The 24,769-nt window shown below is 39.9% G+C and overlaps 1 protein-coding gene across 2 annotated transcripts in view; it reads left to right on the forward strand.

Moving 5' to 3' along the window:
* Positions 1 to 24,769, forward strand: part of SPOCK1 (SPARC (osteonectin), cwcv and kazal like domains proteoglycan 1) — a 264,587-nt gene that overhangs the window by 150,031 nt on the left and 89,787 nt on the right. The gene's annotated exons all lie outside the window — the stretch shown is intronic.

Below are 24,769 nucleotides of genomic sequence, written 5' to 3' on the forward strand. Positions count from 1 at the left end.
TGAGGGCTTTGTGCCTCTCACAGCAGCAAATAAGCACATTTTAAAACCTGAAAACCCGAAATATGTGTCAGAGACATCTACGGTTCCAGCAACTTAATTGGAAGTAATTAAAAGATATTAATTTTTTAAAAAAATATATCAAACCTCTGCTTAAATTTGCAAAAAAAAAATGTTGGTGGAACTTTGTAGAGCATCTCCATGGGGAGTCACATAATTGCAGAAAGCTCCAGATCTGATTGCTGAAGGACTGAATTAAGAGCAAATGGAGTAGATATGTTACAAGTTTTGGTCGAGATGTTCAAATTAGACCACAGAATTTTACCGAGAGAAGCTATGAATAAATGAAGAAAAGCCTACTGCTCATGAGTTGAAATATGCTGCAAACACTCAAGAATTAGGAAATTTAAAAACAAATGTGGATCAAACAAACTAACATTGCCCTATTTGGGAAGCAGAACTAGGAGAACCAGTAAGGAAACTGGGTTTGAATATTTCCAGAGCCTCTCTGAGCCAAGAGCCAGAATAAAACTAAGGAATAAACCCTCCACTTGCCAACAAGTGTGGAATAAATTGTGTACTCTGAATGCTGGGTCTGCATTGTAAGGAAAATATATTGTCTAGCTTTCATTATATCTGAGTGATAAATCTGGGGACTGGTCTTCAATTAGTCTCCCTGTTTAGTATGGAAGCAAAAATTTGCCTGTAACAACTCAGGTCCTAGATGTCGTCGTCAGCTGAGATTGGAGTTCAACAGCTGTTTGAGCCAAACAGGCTTAAACCATTCAGGATGATCTGATTCCCAAGTACTGGGACTATATTTCATCTGTCTCAGTGATACCTGGCTGAGGAAGCTGATCCTGTAAGAATGATTTGTCTTTGATCGATAATACAAAGTTAATGGTGTAATGTGCATGAGGCAGTACGTTTAATCTTTGGTTTTCAATCTGGAATGATCCCTGGAAGGATGGAAGGAGTCTGCCTATGGGCAGTGCTTACATCCTAATGACATTTTTGGCATTATGTAGCTTACATTTTGTAGTTAGGATGGATTTGAACCACTTGCATTATATAGTAGTCCTTGTGATATATAGACATAGATGTGGAGCCAAATGCTTTCTGAGCTATTTCCAGTATTTAATGTCCCCAAAGTAGTCAAAATGGTTCAGAGTAATGGTACAGAGGAGCTGAATATCCTTTCTTTGCAGAAACCAGGCTGCTTTTCATGTGATCTCTCTATGATTCCTCACTGCCTGCAGCCATTTCAGATAACCTTTGAGCAGCACTGTGACTATGGAGATGAATCGAAAAGTATTGAAAACTTACAGTGAAAATTCTCCAAACAGTTTCCAGCAAGTTTTGTGATGCTGAAAGAGCTACTGCTGATGTGTGATAGTGGCACACAGAACCCCAAAGTGGTTTTGTTCTCCAGGTACCCAGCTCCCTTTGCCTCAGAGGGGAGACATGTCAAGGAGGGGAGTAACCAGGGCAAATTCTCTGCTGATTTGAATCAGTGGAGTGGCATCTCCAAAGGTTTTCATCTTTAGTCCCACAGCATTCTGCTCTTCCTGTGCCTGAGCTCAGTGCTGCTGTATCTGACTCCAGTCATGTTTAAGGCTGTGTTAACCAGGAGTAAACACGTTGCAAGGAGTGGAGTTTCACCTATTTAAAACCAGTGAAAACCTGACTATATTCGTGTGGGCACATGGAGTAAGAACCACCAAATTGTTGTGGTTGTTTTGCACACCCATGGTGTCCTCCAGAAGGGTTTTCCACTTCATGCATCATTATCAACTTGCTTTAGTGGCTTTGCACAGTGTGTAGGCTCAGCAAAAAGTAATGGAGGGAGCAACACCTTTGTTCTTGCTGAGTCTCCCAGACAGAACTGCTCTGATTTGTGTCACCCCCTGTGACCCACTGAAGAGCTGCAGCACAAGGGAGCTGTGGTTTCCCAGGCACAGTGTGTACCTAACTCTGAAATCACCAGTGCCAGTGCAGTGCCATTCCCATAGCGTTTCCTTTGTGCTGGAATGCCCACTGTTTAAACCACTGCAGAGTGCAGTAGCAGTGCAGAAAACTGAGTTACATGGAAATGTGTTATTCAGTAAATTATTATTTACTCAGACCCTGCTCCATTCTGGCCTCTCCTTTCCAGCATCTGCAACCTCCTCCTTCTCTGCTTCTCCTCCCCTTCACAGTCACCTGGTGAGCAGCCCTTGATCTTGAATCATGGAATGGTTTGGGTTGGAAGGGACCTTAAAAATCATCTAATTCCAACCACCCTGCCCTTTGGATCTACTAATACCAACAGCTGATTACCCAATTAACCTCGTTGTGTTCATAGCTTTTTTCTCTTCTTTTGTTCCTTTTCATGCTGATTAAGAAAATAATTGTTTATTTTTTTATTCCGTGTGATTCAGGAAAAAAGGCACAGCCCAAAGGGAACTTTGCAAAATAGCATCATTTCACTTCCTGTTGATATATTTATCCATGCTAATTGCATTTGTTTTCCTAGTATGTGTTTTCTTGAAGGGGCTACCACAAGCAGCAAGATGGGAAAACTCAAATAATAGGCCAGGAGCAGAGTGTAGTTTGTTCATTTTTTGTCTTTCTCCATGGACACTGTCCAACTAATTTTTCTAGTAAGCTTTTAGAACTTCAAAAGTTAAGGTGGAAGATGTCTGAGAGGTATTTCAGACAGATAATAGCATTTTGTCAGCACATCCTCCAAGGCATTTACGGTACAAATTGAACAGTGCATTTAGAGAAAAGGCAAGACTGAGCAGTGATTGAAGAGTGTGTAAAAGATAAATTTGAAGGTACCTTCTTATATGCTTAATAGTCCTTGTACTAATGATAGGGTCTTATGAAATCCTTATTGTGTGGATTAAAACCCCTTTCAATTTGGACATCTATGAGAAAGAGTCTTTATTAGTTCAGTTTTGTGTGAAATGCAGGAGTTAATGTCTCTCAAAGATTTCTCAAACATGTCCAGTCCTTGTAACACTTTGTGCCATTTGTCTCTGCTGGTGCAGGGGATGGGGAGGAAAGATGTCACTCTTGGGCTCTTTTCAAAAGAACGGGATGAGAAGAGAGGATGGATGGGGAAATAATGGGCATATTAACATGTGCAGGGTTTACAGCTTTGCTCAGTCCATTTAACTGGTGATCACCAGTTAGCTCATCACTGCAGTGTGTGTCACTCACAAAGGTAATCACACATTGTCTCTGCTGCTCTGCTGGGCCTTAGAAATCCAGCTGTTAACTCACAGTTTCTTCAGGACTTTTCAGGATAATGTGCTGAAAAAAGAAGCCACTGCTGCATTCCTCACCATCTTTTGTTTTTAAGATCTGGACAAATTCCCAGATAAAACATCTGTTCTTCTAAATTACACGTCAAAACCTTGCTCTGACCAGCGTGGCAGTGCTGGCGGCTACACTTATCCACAAGGAGCAGACAAACCTCCCTCTCTTTCTTTACAAATCCGCATTTCTGGTTAGGAAGGACCCCGTTCAAAACAAGTGAAGTAAAACAACCCCATATGTGAAACGGAGCGTTCTCGCCCCGCTGCTCCTCCCTGTGCCGGTTGAGAGCTTCAAATTGTTTCCAAGAGCGGGAAGCAAAGCAGTAACTGCCAGAACATCAGTGACACACCTGCTCTGGAGAATTGCTTGGGAGCATTGCAGCAAAAATCTCTGACCGCAGCAAACGCACTTTTAGGGATTTGCTGAGAAGTTGTGCACACGAGCAAGGCTTTGAAACAGTGCTGTTCCTCTGTGATGTCTGTGACTGCATCAGCAGTCACCTCTTAAAATGTGCTAAATACAGGGCTATAAACCCTAACCCTGTTGGTTTTCTCTCTCTGCCTTGTGCCTGCCTGTGTTTTCTCTTGCTTGCTTTGCTGCTAAGTGCTGATGAGGGTTGGCACAGCACCAAGGGCTCCTGTGGGGTGACACCTTGAGCTGCCAGCCTGACTCCCACATTCCCAGGGGCCTGACCAACGTGAGGGAGGGCTTGGTCCTAAGCTCATCATGTTCAGTTCTGCCTGATTTATGGGGTAATGTTTACAAGGGTCTGAGTAGGTGAGCAATCTATAGGAGAACCAAACCTGGGCGATGATTAATTATCTTTGTATCTATTAATACCCTCATTTGGTTCCCCAATTAACCTTGGTGTGCTCAGAGCTTCTTTCTCTTGTTCATTTTCATGCTGATTCAGAAAATAATTGTTGTTCATTTGTGTATTAAGTACAATTCAGGGAAAAGAGCCTGTCCCAAAGGGAACTTTACAGGATGGCATCGTTCAGCTTCCTGTTGGTGATTATTTCTCCATTTTAATTATACGTGTTTTACTTGTATGTGGTTTCTTGAAAGGGCTACCAGGATGGGAGAACCTCAACAATAACAGGCCAAGACTAGAATGTAGTTGGTTCATTTTTTGTCTTTCTCCAGGCAAAGTGTAGGTATTTCTAACTCCTCTGCAGGTATTACTAATTTCTCTGCAATCCCTCCTTTTCTTTCAGTTTGTGCTAGAACAAAGAGGGAAAGGATGTCACTCCCTAACAGGGTGAATTTTCCCCATTTCATCGAACTCTTGATATTTTTTTATAAGCTGGCAGATGCAGGACAGGAAGAATATTTGGAAAATCTGCTGTAAGAATATGGTTCTTTCAAGTATTATTTATTTGTAGCTGAGGAAAAAAAAGAGGAAAGGATGTTTTCAGTGGTGTAGAACACAGTTTGTTCATCCATTTTGGGTAGGCAGGAAGCCAAAAATTGTGTTCTGGGACACTCGGGCCTTTCTGGATAACAGCCCTCCCTAACTTTAGTGGTGAAATGTGGGACTCCACTCAATAATTTAGGATAATACAACTCTATTATAAAAGTGTTATGAAGACTAAATTTTATACATGGATGCAGAAAACATAAATATTAAAATTATTTTTCGCTTCCCAAAATTTTTTTGTAAGTTCTGGGATGAATTCATGAGTTAATTTTTACTGCAGATTTCTTTATGGGCACCAGGTGAATTCTTTTGTTGATTGACATTTTCAGAATTAAGGGAAGAAAACTGCCCAGTTCACAGCCAAAAGAAAAGCTTTTGACTGTTGTTTTATTAAAATAAAGCCATTTCAAATTTGTTGGATTTTTTTTTTCCTAAGTAACAATACAACAGTATTTACATCTGGTTTGAAATCACTAAATTTGACTTTCCCTAAAAAAAAAAAAAAAAAAAAAAAAAAAGCATGTTTTTATGCAAAACATTTTATCTATCATGATGAGTATTGATTAATGTACTGGCATAGATTTTTGCTTCAGAAGAAAGAACATTAAAATATTTGATTAAACACACACTCACAGAACCCAGCAGATTGCATTAAGTTTTTTTTCAAACAAATACACTGTACTGGGGAAATTGCCAAAATTTAGGCTTATTATTCCCAAGGGTAGCTCTGACAGAATTTTGGAGAGCTACTTTAATCCTCTAAGAATGAAAGTTCTAGACATGAACAGGATTGAGTAAATGTTTGTTGTTTGGGTATTTTTCTGTAATTTGTAAACTATAGTGCATTACTCTGTAAAGACTATTATTCTTACTAATATCTAATCCCTCACGGTACATTGCACAGTTTATGTGTGGCTCATGCTGTTTGTCCAGCAAATTGAATGAGAAGCCAGGAAAATCAAAGAGAGAGGGGCCTTTGAGGTCAGAGACAAATGCAGCACGTAATGTGATGTGCAAGGAGTGTGCAAGTGGTGTGTGCAAGTCCTTAGAGAAAACCTGAAAGCTTTTAAAATATCTCATCTCCAGACTGCCTGAACAACAAAGGATACCTGCAACAAGAAAGCTTGGGATTTTGCAGCAGACAAGTTAGAGACATGTGGAAATCAGGAATTTTTGTTTTCTTATGTGGGCTAAGTTGCCTTTTAATAAGTCAGAAAGCACGTGGTGTGATGTGCCATCAATCTTTAAGTGCTCAGGGGGACCACTGACTATTAAGAGAGAGCAGCATAAGAGTCTGGCACGATCCTTTATTCCCCATTACAGTTATTTTTAAAATTTTGAATATGAAAATTATGATCTAAGCATGAACCCCCAAAGGTTAATGGCTTTTCTGCCAAGACAGTCTCCATCAGTAACTGCCCGGGATTCAGTCCAAAGGTGCTTGAGTATTGGAACAGCACTCACTGGTTTTAAAAGCAGATATTACTCTGCTGAACGGGATCATCTGTAAACTGTAGGTCTCATTCTCCAAGTGGTCCATTTCTCAGTTTCAGCTCTGCCTGCACTAAATTGCTTTTAACTAAAGAGACCACAGGGAGAATCCGTGGAAGGCCTGGCTTTCATCACTCACAGTGAAATGAGCTCCTCCAGTTCTGGGTCAGGAGTGACCCACTTGCTGCCAGGAGTTTCTGCACAGAAAACCCTCCAGTTGATTATTTCCTGGAGGAAGCTGGCTGTGGTGTGTCCTCTCAATAGACAAGGCTTCATGTTCTTTTCAGGCTGTTTTCTGGCCTTCTCAAGCTCTAGATATGCTGTTGACTTCAGTGTATTTCAAAACTCAGAGGTAAAAGACCTCGAAGAATTAGAAAACTTAGGAAAGATCCACTTTCCTTACTTGAAGTACTGAAGCTGAATTCAAATGTGGTTACTGACTCAAAGCAAAAAGTGCCCAAATATTGCACCAGGAAGTTTAGTATTTCCATGAATTTCCAAACTACCACAGCAAAATGCACACCTGTGAAACCATGGTCAGGCAGAGCACAGGTATTTGCCATGGAAATTGCCCAAGATTGTCCCTGATAGCCTGGACTTTCTGCATCCCAAGGCCAATTAACCACCCTGCACTTCTCTCCCCAGAACTTGTGCCTCGTGGCTGGTCACGCTTCCTCGGCTCGTTAGAGCAGTGCAAGGGACTGGCTCTCACTGGGCATGAGTAATTCCTGAAATATGTGATGGTGCACAGCTCTTTTATAATGGATGTTAGAGCGTGGAGTCCTCATCTCTCTCTGCATTGGCCAGAGCAGGAGATGAACTTGTTCTTGCTCTCCACAGGGGATTTGCTGTGTTCTGTTCACAGTCACCCAGCACGGGGCTGCAGGGGGGGCATCTTGCTGCTGAGGGCATTTTCTTTTACTCTGTATCTCCTGTCTCACTGTGCTCTGCTTTACTCTGAGGATGCTGCAAACACAAAGGAAATCCGGTGGTTGTTGAGACATTCTCCTGCTGCATCCTTCCTTTAGCCCAGTTTCAAAGCACTCACTGAAACCCACTTCAATCCCTCTGGATCCCCTTGCTATCGTCAGGAAGTTTTCGTAGTGAATAGAATAAGAAAATGACTTCTTATCTTCTGCACTTTAATTGACATTTATAAATAGTTTGTGCATTTAAGGACGCTATTATTGGATGGGTTGAATACTGCTTTGTAATATTCCTGCTCTTAATATTTCTAGTTGTGTGCTGTTAGCAGTATGTGAAAATGGAGCAGGAGTGAGTTCTTGGATCATTAAGTCCAATCCCTCTGCAACAGTATCAAATAAACTTTTTCATTAGCCTACCAAGTTCTATCTTAAAGATTGTAAGGTTTATTGCCCTCTCTACTCCATTTGGATGAATCCTGAGTATCAGAACCTTTCTGGTTAGAAACCTGCTAATATCTAACCTAAATTTATTCAAGCTCAGCTAAAACTTCTAGACTTTTCTTAAATGGTTCCTCGGCATATTTATTTTGAAATAATGACTCTTTATGGTTTTGCTAGACTTGGCAAATGTTCTTAGTCTTTTCTTATAGAACAGCTCTCTTAAAAAGACCTTCCTCTTGCCTGTCTCAGTTTTCCTTTGTAGCAGAGCTCACCGGGTTTGGCTGCTGAGATCAGTAAAGAAATGAAACCCAAAATTATCACTTTGTCTTCCCGCTATTTAAACTCTTTCCACATCTTTAGTCATTGCAATGACTCTGAGTCATTACTTGTTAAAATTTCCATCTTTTTTTCTGAAATTAAGGCCCTCTTTTAGGTGCCTCTTCCATCCATACCTGCTTTAAACCTCTGGTTATTCTTCCATGGCAGAATGTCTGCAATTTGGAAGTCCTTATTCCAGGTGGGCTCTCAACTGAGCTTTCTGGAGAACAGTTCTGGCTTTAATGTTTTGTGGATTGATATCTATGGTAGATATATGTGCAGTTTGCTGTCTCAGCCATTTCCACATTTGTTTCATCCTCAATAGAAACACACAATAGCCCAAATTACTTTTCTCTGTAACATGAAAGATTTTTTATTAACATGATAGCAAAAGGAGAGGGAGGAGGGAGTTTGAAATAAAAGCAAGCTATACCTAGTTCAGCATTACATACAAACTATATATCAAATTCAGTGTTCAGAGCTCTGAGATCTGAGTAATATGAAAGTTAAATATATAATGATGGAAAATGCATGTCTGAAAGTTAAGTGTGAATGTAAGTTTGTGCAGGGAACAGAGGGAACACAAGCCAGCAGGAAAACTTGAATATATGAAAGATGAAATAAGGGCAACATAAAGTTTGTTCTTCAATGGTTTTACTATCTCAGTGGGTCCTTTTGTAGACTGCAGAATTGGTCAAATATAAATCTCTTGATGTAGCTCTTATCAGCTTGTCAAGAATCAGCATCCAAAGCTGAGTGAGCATCCAAAAGCTCCTGTTTCCCTTGAGATATCTGGAAGAAGGCTGAGTTAAAAGTTCAGTCACCTCCTCCATGGCATTTGTCTGTTCCTGGCTTGGATTGGGAGCTGTTGATAGCAGAAGGGATGTTGGCTTTTTTTGTTGTTTGTAAAGCTCCTCTTGCTCATTTTAAAGGGAGCAAGAAATGAAAACAGTAATTGGTATAAATGTCATCTGCTTGGCAAATGTCACGAGATTTGCCAACAAATGAATAATGAACAAATGAATCAAGTTGGAAAAGACTCACTGCCTTTGTATCCTCATCCTGTAAGAAGGTTTTAGGCTTTCCATGTGGATTAGCTTCATAATTCGTAGATTTTCAATATTTTTCCAAACAATCTTCATACATGGTCATCACTCATTAAAACACACCCAGGCAGGACTTTGAGGCTGCGGGGCCCAAGGGGACAGTTCCACAGGCTCTCTGTGCTCCTGTCAGGAGCATTCCATGTGACCACTGAACTTTTAGGACACATGGGTGTATTTTTGCTTGACTTGTTGGCTGACTTTCTCTATGTTAATCCTCACCTGACCTGGAATCTGCAATATTTTTGTGTTTCCAACAGCCCAGTAGATTAAGGATGTATTTCCCAATTCACCCTCTTTGTATTTCCTATATGTTAAAAAACTTAACTGTAGAATTGCTGGAAGCAAATTTGTAATAATATTTAGTATGTCCCTGTATTTTTGCTGTTTATCCCTATCTTAAATCTGAGTAATCCAGCCAGTCAGAAATTATTATTTAATGTTTACAAATGACCTCCAATGCTCTGAAAATTATTCTGTATTTATACAATGATCTGTTTACTGGAGATTCTAAATTTATTGCTGGTTTTTGCTATACAAGCCCCAGGACATGAATGTGTTCACTGGAAGTCTTTTTAGTGCTAATAAAAGCCCTGCTTTTGTAAGATTGGGACTGATGCTTACAGCAAAGGAATTTTATTAAAGCTTTTCTTCAATTTCCAACATCCAATATTAAATGTGCAGCATTTTAGGACCTGCATTTTGACAAATGGCATTTTACATTCAAACTGCAGTCAATATTGCAAACAATACATTTTGTGTGAAATTTGCAAATTAGGCCTTAAAAATGTTGCCTTTCATTCGGTTTGCTGCTCTGTACAACCCTGTGTTTTCAGTGTGGTGCAGACTCAACATACACAAGTTTTAAACTGATTGAAGACTGATCTTTCTTGTTGACAAAACAGTTCTGTATTTTAACATTACACTGCTGGGACTTGCCATTTATTGCTTCTAAAGCCTTTCCCTGGCTGTGAAAGGCATCAATAACAACAGGCTGAACTTCCAGTCACTTGGGTCAGACTCTTCTTTTCCACCTCTTGCCCTGTGTAGTCCCAGCTCTTCCCCCTGTGTGTGGCTCTGGTGGGTGGGAAGCTTTGGCCCTTCCAAAGCTGAGATGGTTTTCAGCAGAGTTCTGCTGAATTTCTTTTCTCCTTCAGCATCCCTCAGCATTTCAGGCACAAAACTTCACCAGGCAAACTGATGAAACCACATCCAAGACCACCCTGAGGAATTCATCAGCAATTGGCTTTCATTCTGGAGTTAAAGCTTGCCAAAAAGTTATAGTGTGAAGACATTTCCACAGAGGTTTGCCAGTTCCAAACCAGCTTAGCAACAGGGACATGAATGTCAGCTAAAATATGGAATTGAGAAAGGTAGTCTGAGGTGTTTGATCCCTCTCATATCTATGCAGTTCCATCTAATGGCACTCTTTGGAAAGAAATAGCACATGAAAACAATAAAAGGGAGCTTCTTACATCAATCATTTTCTTATTTGGTGCAAGTTATGTTATCAAAATTAACTTTTAAGCTATGACTTCCTGCTTCTTTAATATTTCAATTTATATCATTCTCTTTTCATTAATAAGCTTATGATTGCCTGCTTAGTGCTTTGCCAGAGCTCATCAAGAGTTGAACCTGCAGATTTTCAATTTAGGCCTTTTGTATCAGATTAATTCAACCAGTGAACCACAAGTGACATTATTTATGGACATGAACCACCAAAGCACAGTCTGTTTAAAGCTCTGTGTGCAGGCAGTACTAATGATACTTAGAAATCAACCCAAAATATTTTGCTCCTTTCAGTATGTCTGCTAAGGTATCACTGTTCCACTTCCAAATTACCTACAGGAAGGCAATGCTGAGCCATAAACCTTTTAGGCAGAAAGAGTAATACCTTAGCATGCTTCTGAAAGACATATTGCTTCTATCTCTAGATTTAAACCAGTCCTGTAGTATATAATAATTGAATTCCCATGGGCATCTTCTCTATTTTAGAAAGTGAGTCAGAAAAAAATCCTTATATTTCTGTGCAATATTTTGCATTTCTTATTGTGCAGCCAGAGGAGTCAAAGAAGGAAACACCCAATGTCAATGTGTGTTGTAATTACACTCCCTATCACCAATGCCAAATTCCTCTGTGCTCTAATTATTGGAAGAGGTGATCAGATATTGGAACTTCAAAACTGACAAGAAGGAAAATCTTTTCTGTGCTTTGTGTTCTTCCTCTCATTCTGACTCCTTCGAACCTGCTGTGAAAGTCCCTGTTAAATTCTCAGAGCCAGTAATCAGAAGATCAAATTTCATCTCATAACAGTCCCCTTCACAGCTCCTTAAAACTCAAAAGAGTTATCATTTCAGAATCCCTCAGCCTCAGGGTTTGGTGCTCTGGAGCTGGTGAGGAGGCAGCCCCTTGAAATGATGTTGAGCTGCTACATTCACTGTGCTCAACAGGGAAACAGGGGTTTGTTAAAACCCATCTCCTGCTTACAAGTCTGAGAGTTGGAATTTTACAGGGTCATTTAATGTTTGGAAGATCCACAGTCACCTTTCTTTTTTGTACATTCAGTGATAGATGAAGGGGAGGTGGAAGATGTCCCTTCTCATTGCAGGGGGGTTGGATTAGATGACATTTAAAAAGTCCCTTCCAAGTGAAATTATTCTCTGATTCTGTGATATCTTTGATCTGTATATTCATTCTAACCACTTAACTGACTGTCTAAAATAAATAAATAAATAAATAAATAAATAAATAAATAAATAAATAAATAGCAAATATATCATGATAGATTCTGTTACATTAATGGAGCATAATTATCAGGAAACATTTCTACAGATCTGTGCTATTAAACCTTTGTGGAATAGCAGGGGCAGGAAGATTAACAAGTTTTCAAATTAGTTACGAGAGAAGTATCAAGCCTTCAGTTTGTTTTGAATTATTGTATTTATGTTCTCTACTCTCACAATGAAACCCTGAAAGATTCATTGCAAGTAAATACAGGATATTCAGTAACTGCAATTTAAAAAGTCAAAATTTCTGACAGATTCCACGGAGTTATTTTCTACTCCAATTAGTATATTTAAAAAAAAATAAGAAAGCTTGCATTGCAGTCAGTGTAAAATTACCACCTCTATGAAATCAAATATGGCAATTAGATAAAGTACTTTGAACTGTGGGGGGTTTCATGTTCTTGGATTAGCTCTTAACTTTGTAGAATTGTCTGTGTAGCTTTGGCAGTCCCAGTTTTTACTCAGTTCCCTGCTGTGATTTTTTTAACACTGGAACATTTTGAGAAAGTGGAAACAGAAATGAGCTTCAAATGAGAACAGGCTTTAAGCGTTGAGGAGACGTGTTCTGGAGTCATCCACCAGAAGGGTTTTCCTGTCAATTCAGCAAAACATTTTCTAGGAATGTAAAGAATAGTTTTTGACAAGAAAGTCTCTCACCTCAGAAATGTGAGTAGGAGGGTGAAGGGACCTTGAATCTATAATGTGAAAAGAAGTTCTCAGGCAGAACACTCTTCTGGGTCTTCTGGCGAGTGGTTATTGACTTCTCTTTATGGCTTGCCCTGAAAGTCTGCAGTTTTTATTCCCCACTCCCTTGATGTTAATTGGAGGAGGGGTTTGGTCCCTTCATTAATTATGCAAAATTCACTCAGTAGCCTGATGGTCGTGGCACTCAACTGGGATTCAGGCTTGACTGGGTTTGTGCTGCTGCTGTAAATAAAATCCACTCCGTGACTTTCCAGTGTCCCACCTTTGAGATGTCAGTCAAATCAGACTGGGGGAGTCACCACCTCCTGTCTTGGGGGTGTGATAAATTTATGTTATGTGAAGGTTGTGAAGAGAGCCTATAGCATATATTTATCCCCAACCGACTCAAGTATTCAATTATCATTTGCACCTAGAGAAAATAAGACTTTTTTTTTCATTATTATCTCTAGAGACAGAGCATGGCTTTGTTCCTGGAAAGGTATCCAGAGATATTTTCTCTCCTTTTTTTGTTGTTTGGAAGTGATCCAGCATTGCTGCTTTCGTGTTTTATTCCTACAGTGGTAGAAATTAAACATATTGTATTAGAATTTCTGAAAGATGAAATCCTTTGCCTGGGTCTTCACTGCTTTCTGATTAATGCCAACTACTAAAAAACTTTCTCAGTCTCCATTCTTTTCCATTTTCTGGCACAGGATCTTTAATAAGTGGATATTGCAAAGTAGACTTTTCCAATATCCCTCAACTCACCTTTTCTTTTTTTTTCTCAGAATTCTCTTTGCATACTGAAGAACAGGCAATTTCTATTATTATCTCTCTTCATACTTTTCCAGGGAGAGCAAATGCTTCAGAATGTTCTAAGGACTTGCTACTGCACCTGCAGGATTCAGGGAGGGAAAAAGCTCACAAATCTTGTGAACATCAGTGATGTGATCACTCTTAACTACTGCAGTGTTTCACTTGTATTATATTTGAACTCTAGCAGCAAAACTTGGCATGAAATAAATATTCTCTGGCAGTCTTTGTACTTTTCCCCTGTCTAGATCTGCCCTCTGAAAAGAAATTATTTTGTCCCTTAATGAGGGCTTATGTTTTTTCACACATCTGAATAAACATATTCCTAAAAATAAAATGCAGTTTTAAAATAAAGCACAATTTTTGTGCCTTAAGGCTCTTTTACAACTGTGTTAAATTTCAAAATGATGTTACTTTTCAAAAGAAAGAAGATAGAACCAAGGGCTAAAGCATGCTGTGCACTTCATTGAAATCCCAGTTATGTTCATTGATAGATTTTCTCTCCTGTTTATTTTTAGGTATTTTTATTTGTCCTCGGGCCTAAACTATTGTGAAGCCAATTTTTTTGAGGGATTTGAGGAAGGACTGTCACAACAGTTAAGATTTGGGTTAGAGGAGTTTTCTACTGTAGTCACAATTTTGCCCCAATTTGACCGAATCAATAATCTGTAAATTTTTCACGTAGCACTCTCTGCTAGAAAGGAATAGTTTTGTAAAGGTCTTGTGGAAGATATTTGAACTACTTAAGTTATTTCACTTGTCCACACTCAAATTTAACCTATTTTGTTGTGAAGTAACATTTAAGCTGCCACTGGTGGAGAATGCAACCTTATGACTTCAAATTCTCTTGCAATCTTTTCGATTTTTCTTCTGCTTCCCCTTTTTCTTTTTCCTTTCACTGGCGAAAATTTTGAGCCTTGCAACTTTTTCTTGCTTACTGGTAATTTGTAAGAACCAATATGGTCTGCTCATGTTAGTTTTGTTCTTGCAGCTCTGTCACAGCTTTATTATGATAATATCTAGGAAAATGTTCTTTAATATGTATGGGGAGTGACAGTTGGGAATTTGGCTCCACTGATTTATCCAGCCTTTAGCTTTGATCACCACACAATCCATCTTCTTTTATGAAACAAAACAAACCATTCTAATTAGTTGGTTGTTACAATCAGTGATCATCAACTGTGGAAGACTAATTAACCTTGGTAGTAAAACATAATGTAAGTATTTTTTGTTTGTTTGTTTAATGAGTTAAGAAGTCAAGAGAACAGGGTTGGTTAAAAAGAGATGAAAACACTAACAAAGACTCAAACCTGCTCCTCTAAACTCACATCTGGTCTCTTGCCTTGCCCAGAAGGCAACTGAGCAGACAGAAAACTTATATATCCTCTGCTTTTTCTTCCCTCTTTTTTATAAATTCTGTCTTTGTACCTTAATGGCATTTAAGTTGATGGCTCATGTTGAACAAAAAGGACATTTTATAGTTTTGTTCTCTAAATTATGCTGTCCATTCCTCGTTGCCACACGTTGTAATGTGTGTGCCATTATTCTGGTCATTCATCCAGCTTTAAATCTCTTTCAAGTCCTTTGACACATTTTTTCAGTCTTAGCTAATCCAGTTTACCTGAAGCCCAGGACTGCCAAATTGAATTACACTGCAGTCAGTCCTGCTTAGCACCTCATCCATACTTAATTTCTGGAGCCTCTATGTTTTATGCGTGTATAAATTTTTCATTTGCAATAATACTTCAGCTTAGCTAAGGGAGAGGGGTTTGTTGCTTAGTTCCTTCATTAGTTCAGGATTTTGTGCCTGGTTTTGGACCAACTGCCTGTGTAACTGGGGTTCATAGTCCTTTCAGAAACTCGTGTAGTTTGTGATGAACACGATGGGAGCTGTTCATTTGCAGCCCTTCACAGCACACCAGCAGTGTGCTGAGTGCTGAAATGGGAGCCCTGCCCTCCTCACAGCTGGGGACAGAACAGCACTGGCACTGACACCTCGGGATCACAATCAAGATGAGATAAATTGTCTGTAGACACTTGGTCAGGAAATACAAGCTGAAGATTCAGTGTTACTCATATTCAGTGGTCTGGTTACCTGTTTAAAGGGCTCTCTGCTAAATTCCAAAAGGCAGGGGAAAAGTTAGGATCACTAGAATTAAAGAGTAAGTCCAGATAACAAATGTGATGAGAGGGAAACAGCAACTGGAAAACAGAGAAGCTGTTGTGAGAAGAAATATGGTATGTTTGGTTTTGGCATAGTGAGCTTCCAATGTGGACAAGGTGTTCCTGAGAGGAAATGACAATAATTGGACAAAGGGACAGAAGGATAACCCAGAGCCAACACCTGTAAAGTTTCTCAGACTTCCAAGGACTGAAGTGTAGAAAGGCAAGACTAGACTATTACAGGTAAAGCACCAAAATGGTATTGAGATACCACTTAGAGAGAATGTAATACTTAATATGATACATCCTAGCAGAGAGGGAAAGAACAGTCAAGAGTAGATGAAGAAATAACTGCTTCTCCAAGGGGCCTCATTTTTGAGGTTGAATGAAGCAGAAGGAAGTTTCAGAGGTAGGAGGGGAAAAGTGCAAGGAAAAGGAGATTGGGTGGGAAGGAGGTCAGAGCAGAGTGGTCATGCTGAAAGACTGGGATTAAAATGGTTAAATACAAGAGTGAGTAGGAAAGGGCATCGCAATTTTCTCACAATTTTATAAAATTTTCCTTTAACAAGCTGATCAGATCTTGAGAAAATAGGGCTGGAAGAGAGAGTCACAGATGCCAGTCAGGCAGAAGGCAGACCACAGACAGTGGGATTGGAGAGAGGAAGGGTATTTTATGAAGAAATGCAACAACACTGGGGGAAAAAGAATGGGATTAATTTGCAGTGAAAAAATTAGTGCAATCTCTAAACTTCCACCACAGCAGCAGAGAAGTGGTAGAAGGAATAAGAATAAAGTCCAAGAACTCAAAAGTGAGTAGCTGAAGGGCAGTGGAGGGAAGGAGATGGAAAGACAAACTGCAGAGAAAGCCACCTGAGAGCTCACAGGAACAGAGCTCAGTAAACCAGAAAAATGTGGTCCAAAGAGTGACCATTTCTTGAGAGTGAGATGGTTGATTCAGGAGAGCACTACAAAGGATGAAATGGAACAATATCAGAGTGGTGAGAACATAGATGTGTAGGTGACCACTGCACAATAAACAAAGGGAAATGTGTGCTGAAGTGAAATTTGAGTGATTCAAAGTAAGGGGGCACATCCTAAGCCAACAACACTATCTGCACAAAACTGATTCCTATTTAATAACTCAGCATCAAAGTATTTAATTTTTTTCTTTTTTTTTTTCTTTTTTTTTTTCTTTTTTTTTACAAAACCTGTTAAAGTCCCAGGTAATGTTATGCTTCCTGTCTAAGTGTGCCACTGGCTGACTCTTACTTTTTAACATGGTAAAATCGACTTTTGGGGAAGCTGCTGTAAAACGCTGAGACTTCCGAAAGTATAAACACGCAGCTACGTCTCATTTTTGATGGCAGCTGGAGCCTCCATGGTGGGGAACCTGTGGAGCTGCATGCTCAAAGAACATGGGAACAAAGGGGGGTTGGAACTGTGTGGTTGCCAGGCTTCGTGATTCAAGGGCACAGCAAAGTGAAATCTTAATAACTCAGTGGAAGTACCTCCCGAAACGCGTGTCCGGCGGTTTCCACAAGTGTGTCCATTGCATTCAGCTTCAAATTTCTCCTCAAGGTGCGTTGCACCACGTGCTGTCTCCACACTGGATCATGTGCATCATAAATTAACGTGATTATGTAAATTCTGTCTCTCAGCTGGGACCTTCCTTTAAGCTGCAGTCACCTTTCATTAAGACCCAGCCTGATGGAAGATGGGTAATGCTCTTGATGGCCTCATTTGAGAGCTGGGAATGGTAGGGATATTATGAGCTCCATCTCCAGCATCAACTAAGCAGACAGACAGCACTGAATACGCTGAGAAATGCAGCAGAATGTTTAGACATTCACAGTACTGAGCTCTCTTAAATCAGCAGTGCTGAATAAGCAACAGGGGCATTAGCCTATTTAGATGCTAAAAAGGTTGGGTTTTTAAAATTACCTGGCTCCTTATAGTATTTATAACTGATTTGGTTTGCATCCATTTTACTAACATTCATTTTATTCTGACATAGGAAACTGCATTCTGATTATTTCCCCAAACCAACCTTGTATAGTGGATTTTGACTACACTCTGGAGGTGGCTTTGGGATTGATTTTTTTTTTTAAATTGTCTTTTGTTTGACAAGCCAATTCTATTCAGAAATCACACATGAATTCTTAGGTAATCAATGCTAATTGTAAAAATCCTCAACAGCTTAATCTGCTGTAGATTTCTTGAGAATTTAATAAGCCTCCCTCATAATAAAATGTGTCAGAAGGGGCAAATATTTTGCTAGCACAGCTTGTAACTGATTGTTTGCACCATGGCAGCAAGTATTCACACAGCAGAAGTACAGTGCAGTCATTTTTAAAGAGAAACATTTGGTTTAGTGCCTTAAGGGCAAGAATTTTTACAATATTTTTTAAAATTCATTTACTTTCTCATCCCTACCAGCAATATGTCAATTTTTTGTGGTGTGGATTGCATGTTATTCGCCTCAAGAAAAAGCAAAAGCAACATAATGAAGCAGAACTCAGCTGAGCTGTCTAAGGATGCTTTGGGGGGAGGGTGTTGATTTTTTCCCCTGCAGTTGCAAAGTGACAATAAGATTTTCTGAACCTTTTTCCTCCAGAAAAGAAAACAACAACAAAAAAACCCCAACCAAACTCTCACTTTTTTGGGCAGTAGGGCATTTTGGAATATGAAATTAAGGACTGTGTTGACTGTGACTGAATAAATAAGGCTGGGTTATGAACTGTACTGAGGGACACAGAGCTGGTGAAGATCCCGGGGTGGGTTTGCCTCCTATTTCAGCCCCTTAATTTGTCCCGATGGTTTCATCCTGCCAAACAGCTGAATGTCTGCAGAGACATGAGACACTGGAGTTTGGATGGTGTTAAACTTCACAGACCTCCCTCTGCATTTGGCCAAGAACGAGGATGGTTTGAAAGCTTCTCTGTCCTCAGCTCCTGGGAGAGTCGTGTTGGAACTTTACAGAGTCATTAAATGCTGCCAAGAAATCTGCCCTGATCTGTAGCCTCACTAAGTGACCTGCACCTTTGTGTCTGCACAGCTGAGGCCACCCAGGGTTCAACCCTGGAACTAGAAATATGAGCTGGAGCAGGGAAGTGGTGGGACAAGACTGCTCTGCCACATGCAGTGAAAACAATTTTGAAGCTGTCTAATTGCATGGAACAGGGCATAGTGAGGGAGGATCAGCTTTCCTCCCCAAACCAACCTGACAGCTCAGATTAATCTCACACACCATCAGCAATTCAGCTTCCTGGGAGACCTTGGCAAGCTCTGCCAGCAGGAGGAGGCAGACCTGGTCAATACATTATTTTAATATCAAAATAAATGGATCCTGGGCAGAGCAAAGGTACCTTTGTCCTGTTAGAATGTATTCTTTTTTGGGAACAGGGAAAAAAACCATAGGCTGTCAGAGAAGGGAAGAAAGGCTAGTGGCCAAAAAAAAGCATTACATTTGCTGCACAGCTCACCTTTAAGTGCTCAGTGCCAAGTTTCTGCATCTCAGCATGAGAAATCCAGGGCTCAGAAGTGGCTGCTGAAGATTCCTACAAACCAAGGAGTGGGGAGGAAGATTTCAGCTTTAATTATGAACTTCCTGCTATCTCCCCTCCTCCTCTGAAATTCAAGGCACTTCATTTTATTTTTACATAGTTTAGTGCCTGAGATTCCTTTTTATGTTAGTAGAAAAATAATGATGAAAAGGAAAATAATTCTCTTATGAAAATTCATGAGAACAGGCAGAGTTTAGAAGCTGTGTTATTTATTCAGGAGAGCACAATGACTTTTAAGAACACTGGGATTTTTTGTTCATATGGATTTTTTGTTTTGGCTCTTTTCCTTTGTGCACCTTGCCTGTTTACACACGGCTGTGCAGTTGTTGAGCATATATATTAGGTCTGAAAGTTAAAAATCATCTAGAAATTAAATTTAAAAATAAATTGCCTGTAAGCACCATAATCTGTTAGCTAAGACTGTAAGGGGAACTTTCAAACCCCATTTTTATGTGTTGAAGTGCTCAAAGGCAGAAATCCATGTGCTTCTCTAATAGCCTTAATAAACAATCTTAGCATTTTTAGTCCAGGAATAACTAAAGCCAGGAATAACATCTCAGGAAGATAATTGTACTGAGAGACCTTGATACTGTGCAGAAGGAGTTGTCTTGGCAGTTTAAGAGTATTTATAATGATATTTATATCTGTTTAGACGCAGACCTTGCTGTTTGCTGAGTAGCCTTGCTCAAGTAGTTGCAGTCAGGGGTTCTCTGACTCGGTGTTGCTGGATCTCAGAAATCATCTCAGCACTTCTGGCCTTCTAAGTCCTCAGAATCTCTGTCAGCTTTTCCAGATCCTCTGTTCCTTTAAAATGCACAAGAAAATAAAAAATAAGAGTCCTTTACCTTGCAGAACCAACAACCCTGAGCATCCTGAGCCCCAAGACTTTATTCTCTTTCAAGAACTGGTTTCTGGCTGGGCTTAGTGGGATCCATGCAAGAATCTTCAGGGCATTTTCCCTGCAGGATAGGTCAGGGTTTTTCTTGCAAAACATGCTGCTATACCAAAACTTTCAGCCTTCCCTATATCTAACTGAGAAATTCCTTCTGGTGTGTTGTATCCCCCATGCTTATTTGATATTGCCTTCTTACTGTTGGTAACAAATAAAGGCTTGACTCTTCCTCTTTCCTTGGAAGTACCTGGTTTTCATTTCACTGGAATGACACCTGATACACTTGCACTTCAACAGCTGAGATTTTTTTCCTTTAACTCTTCCCTAAATTTGTCATCTCCAACTCTTATCCTCTGAGTACAACCTGCCTTCTGGAAACACTCCTGTGGCTGCTGGTGCTCTCCACAATGGACAGATTTAATTCCCAGTATAATCTCATTGGTGTCACTGTTTGAAAGAACAGCAAGTGGAGTATTCAAGTAAGAAAGTCTTGAAGGAGCCTCATTCTGCCTGAAGGGTCCCCAGTCACTGTCAAGCCCCATTAAGAACCTTTGCAAATATCCCATGGTACAGTGAGGACTGGCCCTTTTATTTTTTATGGCTCTTTTAAGCCAGATCTGTTGGGGAACAGATATGAAGGCAGCAAGAGGAAGTAATCAATAACCTCAGTACAGTCAGATAGTTGAAATTATTTCTTTGAATGTGGAAATCAAAGGAAGTGGCAGTATGTAAGTGCAGTGGGATGATGCTGCAATGCAAGGCAGCTCTGCATGTTATTATTCTTTGTATGTGAAGATGTAAAATCCAGGTAGAGAAATTGCTGTAATCATATGTCTGTTCTCATTTTACAGTGTTTGTATTAAATAAGGAGTCTGTATCTGATTCAATAGCATAGTACCTTTTTTTTTTCAAGGTAACAAGTGTAGACTGTTTTCCTCACATAGCTTGACTGCCAGAGGCTCAAGGTATATCCAACTCTTGTGAAAAATATGAAAGGTTGTAGAAACAAGGCCAAGCTCTTAATTCTAATAAACAGAATAACAAAATGATACGAAGAGAGAAGAGAGCATTGCCATTTCTACTGACATGTTTCAGCTTTGTCATTCTTTTCCTTAAGAACAAGAGAAACAACTTATGCAAAGAAAAGATAAAAACAGGCAGGTACTGCTGGGTTTTATCTTCAGTGTGATAAGCTTCCTCCAGAGAGACAAGAACAACCTGTTCATAAGGCATGGAGAAGGTACAGGCAGTACATTTTAAACTCTTCCCACAGTGAATTGTTCCAGCTTCAGGAAGTTTACTCTGTCAGAGATCCTTCCAGCTTCTCAGGAAGCACAAATACTCTGGTGCACTGAAGTTTTCAATTTTATTTAATAAGGCTTGAAATAGTTGTACGTGACTCAGGAATTCTGGGTTGATGTAAGCTCTGGAAAGAAAGAAAGATGGATGAAGTTAATCCCAGTCCTGAGGAATGTTTCCATGTGGGCTGTGATTGAAAACTAATGTACACAACAGACACCTGAAGACAAGTTTACCTGAAGAGACTTTGCAGTAGGTGGGCCCACCCATGGGTGCCTAACTCAAACCTGCCTTCCAGGGACCTGCTAACCGTGGGGATGGGGAGATGGCTTTTGCTTCATGGCAGTGATCTCTGGAAGAGACCTCTGGGAAGAAATGGTCTTTCATGCAGCCAGCCCAGCGAGGACCAGAGCTCTGAGGGCTTTCAGGCTTCTGTGTTGGAAGTAGAGGAAATAGGGTCAAGAGTTTCTGTCTCTGTAGCACTTTACATGTCAGGGAATGTGCCAAAACCCAGCCTTGAGTCCTCAAGACCACTTGCAGCCCGAGAGAAACTGGCACACCACCATTCACAATGTAAAAGTTTAGCAAAACCAGTTTATCTCCATGAAATAATTTGGTTTCATCAAGTCAGTCTTTTGTTTCAAAGGCCTGTTTTATCAAAAAATTCCTGACCAGCTCAACGCTGTTCAGATAGGACCTGGAGCAAGTAATTGTATGATTTTAGGCACAGAAAAACCGGTAGGGGAGCGCTGCAAGTAATTTGCAACATGAATTGAACAGAATTCTAGGTTTGTGTAGCATCACTGAACCAGTGAGTTAAACAACAAGAAGAGACAGTACCAATCTCACTCTTTGTTTACCTGATACTTTCTGTCAGTAGAAATTGTGTAACTTATTTGCTGGAGGGTTCTGAGAAACTTTCTGCTGTTATTTGCACCAGACCTTTGAAAACTCACCTAACAAAACCTCCTTTGGGTTTTCTTGTCCAATAAAATTACTGAATAAGTTCTAAAGCCTAAGGAGGAACTTCTGCTTACTGTCTCCTTCCTCCCAAAACTTTGGCAGGACTTTCAAAGCAACAGCCTACCAACTTGTATTCGAAGAAACCTGATTTGTGATTGCACTAAACCCATCGAGGCTTATCTGACAATTTATCGTATGTGCATTTGGGAATAACTGGTCTTGAAGCAGAGTAGCATACTCATTGTAAATTTTCTTTGAAATGAATGAGTCCTAGTGCATTTTGTGTCTTTACTAAAGTTCATTTACAGCTTCAATTGAATTTGCACTAGGATGATCAAATATAACCACATAAAAGCACAGACTTAGTCTTGCTTGTAAAAGCTGTTGATATTTTGGTGTTTCTAGCTGGCAGAGATAAGCCAAATATTAATTGGGAGAAAAAAGTTGATGTAATTTGCCTTTTTAAATTATAATTTCTCAATTGTTTTTCTGAGTTTTAGTCATTATCTTATACAGAAATATAATACAGCTTATTAAAATATAGTGTGCCCCTCTTTTCTGATAGGCTGTGTTCTCAGAAATAAACTTCAAGTTTCACCCAAAAAAGATGAGTTATTCCCTTTCAAAAATACTGCTTTAAAATATTATAAAACATCCATTTTTCCAAGAGTATTGTAAGACAAATAAAAATGAAATTATTCATAATTCTGGGACGTGTAAAATTTAAAAATTAAACGTAAATTAATCATTGTACATGTCAAGAAACAAACATCGTTTTTTGGTGCAAATAACTTTATTTTGGCCTCTGGCTTTGCCAGAGGTTATTCCCACATCTGCTCTTCTGTGCTGTCCCTGAGATAATTGTTATAAGAACTAACACAGAGATTCCCTGAACAGTTCAGCCCACGCCATCCAGTCAGAGGGTTGGTCAGGAATTAAGGCTTGGGGTTTGGTTTGGGGTTTGTGGTGTTGGTTTTTTTTTGATATGACTCAACGAGAGATGTTTTGTTTGAGGCATAGGGTTGATAAAATTTTGCTGCCTCAAAGGCCCAGTTCAAACTCCCCAGCAGGTTGTCTCAGTGCCCAGAACTGACGCTCCCAGCCAAGCTGGGTGATTCCCATGCCTGGCACTCACAGCTGTACCCACTTGGGGCTGATTTTTTGGCTGCCCAGGGCACACCTGGAAGCCATAAAATCTTGGGTGGAGCCAAGCTTTCTGGAGCTTCTGAGCCCCCTTTTTACACAAAGCCTTGTGCTTGGCAGCCCTGGGTTGTGCTGTGGGTGTCTGTGGCTTTGGAGCTCTGGTCAAAAATTCCATGTACAGTCCTGGCCTCTGGCTGGCAGCATCTGGAAACCCTGGAGCATCATCCCTGCTCCTGTGCCAGCCAAGCAGATGTCATCTCCCTGTATCCTCACAGTATGTGGTAAGTGATGTGTCTGTGTAATGAGTAATGAGGCTGAGTCACTGTGCATTCTCCCTGTGTGAAGTGTGTTTTAAATCGCTAAAACTTCTTTATGTGCTCAAAGGTTAAGAGGCTCAATTCTGTAAGACTTAAAAACTCCTTAAAACTTCTGCCTTTCGGTGCATCAGTTCACCAGCCTGAAAAGCAAAAGCAGGCAGGGTTTGCCTACAAGTCTTAATACTTGACCAAAACATTTGTGTCTGGAATATTGAAAATAGTAATGGATCCTTTCAACTCTGGGAATTGAAGCAGGATTAAAGTTGGTTGTCGGGGGGGAAAAAAAAAAAGAAAAAAGAACAGAGAAAAAGGGGTAATTTGCTTTGGCCTGGCTTGCTCCTGACATATTTATTCTAAACCAACATGATTAGCATAGCAGAGCGTGTTCCCAGAGTATGTGAATGTACACTTCCACTGAGAAGGGATTTGCTGGCTGGCTGCTTATGGCAGCCAGTGCTCTCGTCTGGGTTTTAATTTGTTTGTTTGGATGTTTGATGTGTTGTTAGGAGTTATAGGATTGAAAAGCTTCCAAAAGTCTTATCCAGCCTCTCAAAATACCACTCCAGAGAAATACATGTTTGTTTTCCAAAAATAGATGTTCTTTTTACAAAATAGGTGCTTTCCTGTAGTTTTGGGTGGGGGTGTGGAATCTGGGTATCCAGTTCAAACCTTCAGCTGTTGCTCACTTGGCCAAACTGACAGAAATTACTTTTGACTTGCTTCAAATAGAGTGACACTTTGCACTATTGTTTCTGACAAAAATGTGTCTTGTAAAGAATATATTAATTTTTAAAAGCCAGACTGTTTCTTGCAACCAAAATGGCTGCTGTGCTACCAATTCCATGCACCTGTAGGAGTGAGGATGCTGCAGGTTTCTTGCAGCATTCCCTCCTTCATTACACACATTATGTGAAGTACTACTGAAATTGTTAAGGTGTTGCTTTAAATTAATGAAATGCCTTGACGTCTATTCCACCCTGGATTCTTCTTGTTATTAACTCTCACTCTCTTTGAGAGAATAAGTTTCCTCTTACTATCAAAAGAAGATCCTGAAGATGAAGGTTGAGGGGGTAGGAAGAGAATAATGTTTCCTTCATTGTCTGCAGGCAAAACTGCAAATATGTTCAGGTGAAACTGTTCTGG

Source organism: Pipra filicauda, unplaced genomic scaffold (genome assembly GCF_003945595.2).
Source record: "Pipra filicauda isolate LSUMZ 115617 unplaced genomic scaffold, ASM394559v2 scaffold267_size1258537_pilon, whole genome shotgun sequence".
Taxonomy (NCBI): Eukaryota; Metazoa; Chordata; class Aves; order Passeriformes; family Pipridae; genus Pipra; species Pipra filicauda.